The sequence below is a fragment of the Canis aureus genome, chromosome 14 (genome assembly GCF_053574225.1).
Source record: "Canis aureus isolate CA01 chromosome 14, VMU_Caureus_v.1.0, whole genome shotgun sequence".
Taxonomy (NCBI): Eukaryota; Metazoa; Chordata; class Mammalia; order Carnivora; family Canidae; genus Canis; species Canis aureus.
The window spans coordinates 50,804,410-50,815,439 of record NC_135624.1 but is presented as its reverse complement, the minus strand read 5'-3'; positions in this window follow the sequence as shown (position 1 = coordinate 50,815,439).

Sequence of the window (11,030 nt, the reverse complement as noted above, 5' to 3'; positions counted from 1 at the left end):
TAATAATTCCTACTCCAAAGGGATATTGTAAGGATTGAGTGAGAAAATGTATGCAGAGCAACTGGTACTTAGTAGGTAAGCAGTAAAGAGTAGTTATTATTGGTAGAAATATGAATCTGGTGATGGTGATAACAATAAATCAATGAATAATCCCTTGCTTGCATAGAAGGAGAGTTTGAATAGGATACATGGATCCATGTCCTGATTGATTGATTGATTTCTTCCTTTCTTTATTTTTTAAAAAATATTTATTTATTAAGAGAGAGAGTGCAAATATGAGTGGGAGGGGCAAAGGGAGAGGGAGAGGGAGTGGGAATCTCCAGCAGACTCCAAGCTGAGCAGAGAGCCCGACAGAGGGCTCAATCTCATGACCCTAAGATCATGAGTCAGAACTGACACCAAGAGTCAGACGCTTAACCGACTGGGCCACACAGGTAGCCACATGTCTTAGACTTCTAATTTTGCTTCATTTATTCCATGTTTAAATACTGGCTGCCTTTGTGTTTCTGTGAAATGTGCAGGTTATAGGCATGCACTTGTCACCTGGTTGGACTGGTGAATGCAGCTGTATGTGCACAACTCACCTGAAAGTGAGTATACGTTAAAGCAGGTGATTCTCCTCCTCCTCCTCCTCCTTCTCCTCCTTCTCCTCCTCCTTCTTGTTATCATTTAAAAATTTTATTTAAAATCAATTAATTAAAAATAAATAAATAAAATTAAATCAATTAATTAACCTATAGTATGTTATTAGTTTCAGTGGTAGAGTTTAGTGAATCATCAGTTGCATATAACACGCAGGGCTTATCACATCATGTGCCCTCCTTAATGCTCATCACTGAGTTACCTTTTCCCACTACCTACCTCCCCTCCAGCAACCCTCATGGCCTAAAGTTGAGAGTCTCTTATGGTTTGTTTCTCTCTCTGGTCTCATCTTATTTTATTTTTCCTTCACTTTCCCTATGTTTATCTGTTTTGTTTCTTAAATTCCACATGCGAGTGAACTCATATGATAATTGTCTTTCTCTGGGTGACTTATTTTGCTTAGCATAATACCCTCTAGTTTCATCCACATCATTGCAAAAGGTAAGATTTCATGTTTTTGATGACTGAGTAGTATCTCATTATATATAGAGGTAGAAGAGGTGGTTATATATATATATATATATATATAACCACCTCTTCTTTATTCATTCATCTGTTGGTGGACATCTGGGTTCTTTCCCTATTTGGGCTATTGTGGACATTGCTGCTATAACCATTAGGGTGCAGATGCCCCTTTGGATCACTAAATTTGTATCTTTGAGGTAAATACCTAGTAATGCGATTGCTGGGTTGTAAGGTAGCTCTATTTTCAATTTTTGGAGGAACCTCCACACTGTTTTCCAAAGTGGCTGCACCAGGTTCATAAGAGGTTTCCCCTTTCTCTGCATCCTTGCCAACATCTGTTGTTTCCTATCTTGTTAATTTTAGCCATTTTGACCAGTATGAGGTGATATCTCATTGTGGTTTTGATTTATATTTCCCTGATGCTGAGTGATGTGGAGTATTTTTTCATGTGTCTGTGGACATTTGTATGTCTTTTTAGGAGAAATATCTGTTCATGTCTTCTACCCATTTCTTGACTGGATTATTTGGGCTTTGGGTGTTGAGTTTGTAAGTCCTTACAGATTTTGAATGCTAGCCCTTTATCTGATATTTGCAAATATCTTCTCCCATTCTGTAGGTCATCTTTTAGTTTTGTTGACTGTTTCCTTTGCTGTGCAAAAGGTTTTTATCTTGATGAAGTTGCAATTTTTGCTTTTGTTTCCCTTGCCTTTGAAAATGTATCTAGCAAGAAGTTGCTGTCACCAAGGTCAAAGAGGTTCCTGCCTGTGTTCTTCTCCAGGATTTTGATGGATTCCTGTCTCACATTTAGGTTTTTCATCCATTTGAGTTTATTTTTATGTATGGTGTAAGAAAATGGTCCAGTTGAATTCTTCTGCACGTGTCTGTCCAATTTTCCCAACACCATTTGTTGGAGAGACTGCCTTTTTTTTTTATTGGATATTCTTTCCTGCTTTGTTGAAGATTAGTTGACCATACATTTGGGGTCCATTTCTGGGTTCTCTATTCTGTTCCATTGATCTCTGTGTCTGTTTTAGTGCCAGTACCATACTGTCTTGATGATTACAGTTTTGTAGTACAGCTTGAAGTGTGGAATTGTGATGCCACCTAAAGCAGGTGATTCTTTTGACATTTCACCACCTTGAGAGCCTCAGAAAAAGGCAGAGTTTGATGCAAAAGTCCAATGTCAGAAAAAAAAAAAAAAAACAAGATTAAAAAAATGAAACTGTTGGCACCAAATCTTGAACTAAAACAAAAGGTTTTTCAAAGAACCAGAGCGCCCCTTGCAGGACAATGGAGGAACCAGAAGGATGAGAGAATGGTCAGAAAGGCAACCGTGCAACTAACTGCAAGGAAGAGAGAGCCAGTTCAAGCAAACAGTAAGTTAAGAACAGATTCCAACTGACCAGACAATGAGAAAGCAGAAGCAGATGGCAACCTGGCTCTGAAACCAGCTGCTGAAAACAAAAAAGTCTTAAAACTGTGTGATAACGTAAATATGTTGGTCAAAGGTCCTTTATAGCTCTACCAAACAAATGATTATAACACAGTCTCATACTTAGGATGAGTCCCTTTGAAATTTTGTTCACACAGATTTTTTTTTACATCAAGTTTGGCTTTTAAAAAATATTGCATTAAACTATTATATATCTTTATTGCTGAATTGCAGGGGGGAAAGACTTAAGTTTTGCTCCTCACTCCCCTCACTTTGGTCCCAGCCTTGCTCATACCAAATTGAAGGGCAAATATTCACACGTATGACCAAATTAGCTTCTTACAGCAGCCCAAGACGTAGGGATCACTAGCTTCATCTTACAGCGAAATAGACTGAGCCACAGAAAAATTAAGCATCTTGCCAAACTTTTAAATTGAAACCTCGAACCTGTTCAAGTTGAATTTGAACATAAGCTGCATTCTTTCCACCAAAACATAACTGCAGTCCAGGACAGTAATACAAAAGACACATAAGGAATCCAGTAATAATGGATTGAAATATATGAATAAAACTCATTCTAAGAAGTATTCTAATGGAAATTGAGATTGCAGGATGCTCAAAGCAGTATGCATGAAGGGGTCCTAGCAATTGTTTTCCAAAGAGTACTCGACATACACCTCTCAAAAGTTATGCTGAATCACATGCTTCCATAATATTCTCTGCTCTAAACAAGCATTTTCTCAACACATTCTTTAAGCCACCAGCTGGATTTGGCATGCAAGCCAGTTCAGTGTCTCAAACCCTACTTGTGCTCTCCTTGTCCATCATAGCAACCTGCTTTAAGTATTCATTTCTTCCTTAGTTAAAACCAGGAATTGGTTTCCCTTGGATACACACCACCAAAGCCATTTTTAATTAAATTTCTGAGAAACTTGGCAGAATGAAGGAGAAAACATTTGACTAGGCAGGCAGTCTTCATGAGAATGATATCCATAAGTTCTACAGAAAAATTGTTTTCATTATTTTATAATTACAGTTGACACTCGAACAACACAGGTTTGAACTCTACGAGGGTCCATTTATTTGCAGATTCTTTTCAGTAAATACAGTATAGTACTGGAAACACATTTGCCCTTCCTTATGGTTTTTTCATAAGATTTTCTTTTTCTTTTTTTTAAATGGGATCGAATGGATTACAAGTGACCAAGTTGTTTTATTTTATTTATTTATTTATTTTTATTTATGATAGTCACACACACACAGAGAGAGAGAGAGAGAGAGAGAGAGAGAGAGAGGCAGAGACACAGGCAGAGGGAGAAGCAGGCTCCATGCACCGGGAGCCCGACGTGGGACTCGATCCCGGGTCTCCAGGATCGCGCCCTGGGCCAAAGGCAGGTGCCAAACCACTGCACCACCCAGGGATCCCTTCATAAGATTTTCTCTTCTCTAGCTTACTTTATTGTGAGAATACAGGATATAACACATAAAACAAACTAAATCTGTTGATTGGCTGTTATCACTAAGGCTTCCAGTCAACAGTTGGCTATTAGTAGTTAAGTTTTTGAGGCGTCCAAAATTATATATGGATTTTTGACTGCATGATGAGGAAAGTAAGTGCCCCAAACCTCTGCATCACTCAAGTATCAACTGTATAGTTTATTCTTGTTCACGTACTTATCTACAGAGAGCTCTCTGGAGCATACAGGCAATAACCTGCAAAAAACTCCAGCCAGTTGGACTTTGGCTAGAGGTGGAAACACCTCTAGGGAACCCATGCAATTCAGACTTCAGCACTAAGGGTATTCAGGAAAATAAAGCTCTCTTTCAAGGGCTATCTTTGCAGTTTAAAAAGTGTGGCATTTTATAGGGGAAAATAGTGGATAAATATGCCATGAAAGACCCCAGAAAATGGACTTATCAGCTCTTTCATGCATGTGCTTTCAGGCTGGGTTTTTGTGATACTAAGAGAATTCAGAATTACATGTGAATTCTACTTGCTGTAATCCAATTCTTAGTGCAGAAAGAACAGCCATTTAAATTAAGTGAATGAGTAAGAAAATATTTTTTTTCAAGAGAAATGGTTGTGATAATGATCTCTTGAATTTTTTTTTATTTATGATAGTCACAGAGAGAGAGAGAGAGAGAGAGAGAGAGAGAGAGAGAGAGGCAGAGACACAGGCAGAGGGAGAAGCAGGCTCCACGCACCGGGAGCCCGACGTGGGATTCGATCCCGGGTCTCCAGGATCGTGCCCTGGGCCAAGGCGCTAAACCGCTGCGCCACCCAGGGATCCCAATGATCTCTTTAGATAGCTCTGGGGAACTCACTATTACTAAATACTCTTCAAAAACATGGTTAAAACATGTTTTAAAACATGGTTAAATATTCCCAAAGGAAAGGTTTGTATACATTAAATGTCCCCAATGAACTGTTCATAATTTATTTATGAGACAAATACTGATGGTTCAAGCAGTGTTCCTGGAGTTGGGGATAGAGCAGTGAAGACAGCAGGCAAAATCCTTGCCTTCTGGAAGCTTACATTCAGGTGAGCTGAATGTAGGGTGAAACAGACTATATTAATTATACTATATTATACTAATATAATTTCAAGTACTAATAAAAAACAATAAATCATGGTCAGGGAATAGAGATTGGTGGGGTGGTAGGGGCTGGGTTTTGTAGATGGGATATTCAGGCCAGACCATTTTAAGAAGGTAACACTTGGGGATCCCTGGGTGGCGCAGCGGTTTAGCACCTGCCTTTGGCCCAGGGCGCGGTCCTGGAGACGCGGGATCGAGTCCCACGTGGGGCTCCCGGTGCATGGAGCCTGCTTCTCCCTCTGCCTGTGTCTCTGCCTCTCTCTCTCTCTCTCTCTGTGACTATCATAAATAAATAAAAATTAAAAAAAAGAAGGTAACACTTGAATAAATACCTGAATGATGTGAATGAGTGAGTCATGTGAGAATCTTCAGGGAGAGTCTTCTAGACAGAAGGACTATCTAGAAAGTGAACTCCATAAAAGTAGAAACTGTTTTATTCACTACGTCCCCAGATACGGTGCCTGATATATACCAGGCATTTCATACATCCTTGTTGGATTTTTTGCTTATGCAAAAGCCTCAATGTGGGAACCATTCAAAAAAAGAGCAATGCAGCAAGTGTGGTTAGAACTGAGGGAACAAGGAAGGCTTAAGTGGTGATGCCATCATTCCTGACATCTTTATTTGCAGAGTCGCCTTTTAGTCTCAAAAGTGCCTGGCTTGGATAGATACATTACATGGCCAAGTTCTTAATGGACTATGTTAAGGAGTTTGGACATAATTGTGATGGGAAGGCAGTGGAAAACCTTGAGTAGGTGAGCAGTGTTATTTCCTTTGTTAAAAAGGTATTTTCACTACACGCTTATTGGAATGGCTGAAATCCAGAACGCTGATATCACCAAATGCTGGTGAGGATGCAGAGCAATAGGAACCCTCATTCATTGCTGGTGAAATGCAAAATAGTACAGCCTTGTTGGAAGACAGTCTGGCAGTTTCTTACAAACTAAATAGACCCTTCCCATGCCATTCAGCAATTGTGCTTTTTAATATTTCCCTAAAGGAGTTGAAAATTTATATCCACACAAAAACCTGCACACAAATGTTTACAGCAACTTTATTCATAGTTGCTAAAACTTGGAAGCAACCAAAATGTCCAATAAGTGAAATATGTGGTATATCCAGACAATGGAATACATTGACACTAAAAAGAAATGCACTTTCAAGCCATGAAATGACATGGAGGAGACTGGAATGCATATTGCTAAGCATAAGAAGCCAATCTGAGAAGGCTACATATTGTATTATTCAAACTCTGTGACATTCTGGAATAGGTAAAACCATAGAGACAGTAAAAAGATCGGTGGTTTTCAGAGGTTGTTGTGGGGTGCGGGAGATAGAAAAGTGGATCACAGAAGATTTTTAGGTCAGTGAAAATATCCCGTGTGATGCTAAAGTGATGGATACATTTCATTATACATTTGTTCAAACTCATAGAATATATGATGCCAGTAGTGAATCATAAACTATGGACTTTGGTGATTATGATGTGTCTGTGTAGGTTCATCAGTTGCAACAAATCTATTACTCTGGTGGGGAACACTGATAATGGGGGAGGCTGTGCTTCAAAAAAAACATTAAAAATACTATTAGTGAGGCCAATCTATATTATTAATAATCATAGTAATAATCATCATAGTAATTCACATTTTGACAATGATAATACACCATTAAGAAAGTTTTACCTCCAAAAAGCAAGGACGATTTAATATCAGAAAATCAGTTAATGTAACTCACCGCATGAATAGATGAGGATGAGCACAGATAAAATTCAGTAATTCTGATTAAAAATAAAAGCTCTAGAAAATAAGATGTGGAAGGAAACATCTTTATTTTGTAAAGATCATACACCAAATACCTACTGCAAGCATTATGTTTACTGGAGAAATTCTAGAATTCCATCTAAGACTGGGAACAAGATAGAATGCTCACTATCACTGTTTAGCTTAATATTGGAGATCCTGGGTAAGTGCACTATAAAACGATAAATGAAATTAGAGGCAAAGGATTTGAAGGGAAAAGAAATAAGATATTTGCCATGGACAAGATTATCTATTTAGTAAAGCAACCAACTATTATAACAAGTGAGTTCAGCAAGGTTGCCAGATACCACTTAAAAAATCAGTAGCATTTCTCTATACTACTAACAACTATTTACTACATTTATTTTTTAAAAAAGGTTACTCTTTATATGTTGGCAAATTGAACTCCAATAAAAAAGAAAAAAGGGAAATATCAGAAAGGAAGACAGAACATGAGAGACTCCTAACTCTGGGAAACGAACAAGGGGTGGTGGAAAGGGAGGTGGGCAGGGGTGGGGGTGACTGGGTGACGGGCACTGAGGGGGGCACTTGATGGGATGAGCACTGGGTGTTATGCTATATGCTGGCAAATTGCACCCCAATATAAATAAATAAATAAATAAATAAATAAATAAATAAATAAGGTTACTCTTCACAACAAAAACAAAAGCTAGCAAGTTCCTAAGAACTAATTTATCAAAGAACATTTAGTGATCTCTCTGGTATATGAGGATGTAATGTTCATTTTATGAATATTCATCAAGCTGTAAAAATAAAATTTAGTGCACTCTTCGGTATGCAGGTCATATATAAATAAATAAGTTTTTATGCAAGTGATGAATAGCTGAACTCTGCATCTGAAACTAATGATGTACTATCTGTTGGATAATAGAATTAAAATTTTAAAAAAAAGAATAGCTGGGAACATTTTGAAGAGAAAAAATAGGAAAACAAGAGAGAAGTAGACTTAGCAGAAAGTTAGAAGTATTTTAAAACAACAGTCATTGAAACAACTTGATGAAGAAATGACTCCTTAAGATCTCAGTGAAGAAAATATGCAACTCTGTCAAGAGATATAAATAAGATATGAATAAATGAAGAATTGTTCCATACTCTTGAATAGGGTGACTTAATATATAAAGATGTCAGTTCTTTGCAAAGGAATCTATAAATTCAGTGCAATCCCAATGGAAATTCCAGCGAGATTTTCTTTTTAGAAACTCAACAGTGGTGTGTAAGGCTGATACGGATATATAACGCTCCTTGAGAAACGAAGTCAGCTTTGCAAAAGAAGACCAAAGGGTGGGAGAATCACAGAGTAATAGTAATAAAAACAGTACAGTTCTCATCAAAGGAAAATAGTCCAATGAAACATAATTGAGGACTCAGAAAACTACTCCTGCCTACCGCCACATACATTGATGGTCTCTAGTTGGATTAAGATCTACATCTATGAATGGCAAAGACATAAAGTTAATAGAAGATGGGCAGGAGAATATTTTTGTGACTCATAAATGGGGCTGAACTTCTTAACAAGAGCCTCAAAGGACAAACCATGAGTTTAATATAGATTTGATTACATCACAGATAAGCTTTTCTGTTCAATGAAAATAACCATGAGTTAAGGTGACAGAGAACAGACCTGGAAATTTGAGAATTCCAGTACAAATATAGTCAAAGGAAAAAAAAAACGCACTTGATTCATAAAAAGAGAAAACTTAAAATGATTTCAAGCCTGTGATGAGATGCTCAGACTCACTGCGGTTTATAAGAAATGCAAAGTAAAACAAAAAATGATCACTCGACACACATGAGATTAGCACAGTTTACAAGGCTGGAGCTCATGCCAAGTATCATGGAGAGCTGGGGGTGTAAAGATTCCCATGCTCTACAGATGGGCATGGGGACTGCGGGAACCTGGCACAACATGCTGGAAAGCCAGTGTCCTGTTTGGTGAAATTAGGAATACACGTATCGTGTGAGTCAGCCATCCTGCTGGGGAATCCAAGGGTTTTGGTGGAGGCAGGATATCTGGGTGCCTGGCCCAGGGAGAGTCTGGCGTCAGTCTCTAAGGGGACCTATGTGAAGATGGTCACTGATTTTCAGGGAGGTGGAGGCAATCTGGGGGTCCTTCGCTGAGAGAATGGGGAGGTGCTTACAGTACCAGGGAATATTATAAAACAGTTAAACAAGACTTGATACATGTGACACAACATGAACAGAAGTTGAAACCAGAATGCTGTGAAATAGTGAGACACGGAATGAGGTATATGGTGCAACACCATTTGTGTACATTGGGAACACCTGTGTACAAGACAATAATTGTTTTATAAGAAATACATTTTAAAAAAAAACAAACCCATGCATGCAGACTTGCAGGGATCAATGGTGCCTTGCATGGATCAATGGTGATGGTGCATGATGAACTGAGGATTTCGATTCAAGATCTCACATCGCATTTACAAGAGAAGGAAGGGAAGGGGGAAGGCAGGAAGGAATCAGAGTGAAGAGTGACTCTGATCCAGGTTCTTCTGCTGGGCCGGGTGGTGTCTGCTGAGGCTGTCTTAAGGATGGTCCTCCAAGAGGGTGGTCCAAGGGCTTACCATAGGAGGCTGGCCTCAAGGAAGTTGTTTCCTGAAGAAACTATTGAAAGTGGGACATTCAGGGCAGATCCATAGAAGGGTCCAGAAGGAAAGCGTGGAGAGGTAGTGGGGCAAAGTTTGGAAATCCTATTTAGCTAGCCAGGTGCCAGATGTAGAGCGGCTCCCATACGTTCTGGGATAGAGATATGTGCAAAGTTGATCATGGGACCCGGCAAAGGTGTTGAGAGACAGGAAAGACAGCTCTGGGCCCAGTCTGTGGATGCTGTGCAGTGTGGAAGGCACTCCTTGCTCACTGCTGGCTCCAAGGGGCTCACACCGGCCAGACACACTGAAGCTGAAAGGTATATTGTAAAAACAACAATTCAACGTGAATTTAAAATGTAAAGTGAGGTGCACTGGGACATAGTTAAGAGAACTAATTTGCTGTAAAAAGAATTAATAAGGTTGTACATGCACTGAAACGCTTCCCTAAAGGACCTGAAAATCTTGTAAAGTGAGGCTCCAGGTAATGCATCTGATATATAAATAACTTAGAGGCAGTCCCTGTACGTTTTGATTTTGCTATAAACAAAACCCCGCTTGGCTATTACTTTCAAGCCTCCTTTTAGGTGTGTGTATCACTTTGGTTCCAGAAGCAGAGGCTTTAAAATTTTTTCTTAACTCAGATCCCTTTATCTAGGCCAGGCAGCCCTGAAATAATTTATTTTAATTATTCATGTTGTTGGTCTTAAGGACCAGTAAGTACTCAGCACGTCACCATGGAAACGAGCGCAAGCTCTGTCAGGTTTTATCAATCTTTTCCATCTAAAATCCTCCTGCTGATCTGACTGTTAGAGACCGGAGACCCAGGCAGTCGCTGGGATGAGCTCCAAATATAACCCAGTGATCTTGAGAGCCTCGAAATGTCACACCGGAAAGCAAGGCGACCAAGGTGAACTGTCTACCCTTCAGGGATGCCTGCACACGTCCGAAATGGGAGTGCGGAGACTTTCCCACTGTCCATGGCAGGGTGAAGATTTCTGGTCCGCACCTGAACCTTTCTGGTCTATCTCATCAGGATAGACACGGATATTCATTATGTGGACCCCTGGAGCTCTGTCTTTAGAAAGATTCCTTTTACAAGACACTACACATAGAGAGCGGGCCGGTGCCTTGGTCAGAGAGCCTGGCCACGCTCAGGGGGGGAGGCACATATGTGTTTTTTTAGCTCAATAGTAATAGACATTCACTCACTCGACTTTCAGAAGGAAGAAACACCCTTCATCCCAGGCTGGCTTTTAAAAACTAAAGTGCTGGATTGTATAGAAGGTGGTAAAAATTAGCCCACGTGCAACCACAAGACTAGTGGGTCAGCCGTCATCCTTGGTATGATCCTTTCCTTTGGCGGTGGACCCCCGGCCTCCTTCCCGGCCTCCTTCCCGGCCTCATCCATTCTGGCTGAATGATGCTTGCCCACAGGAGGGACTCAACGCGTATTTGTTGACTAGATGA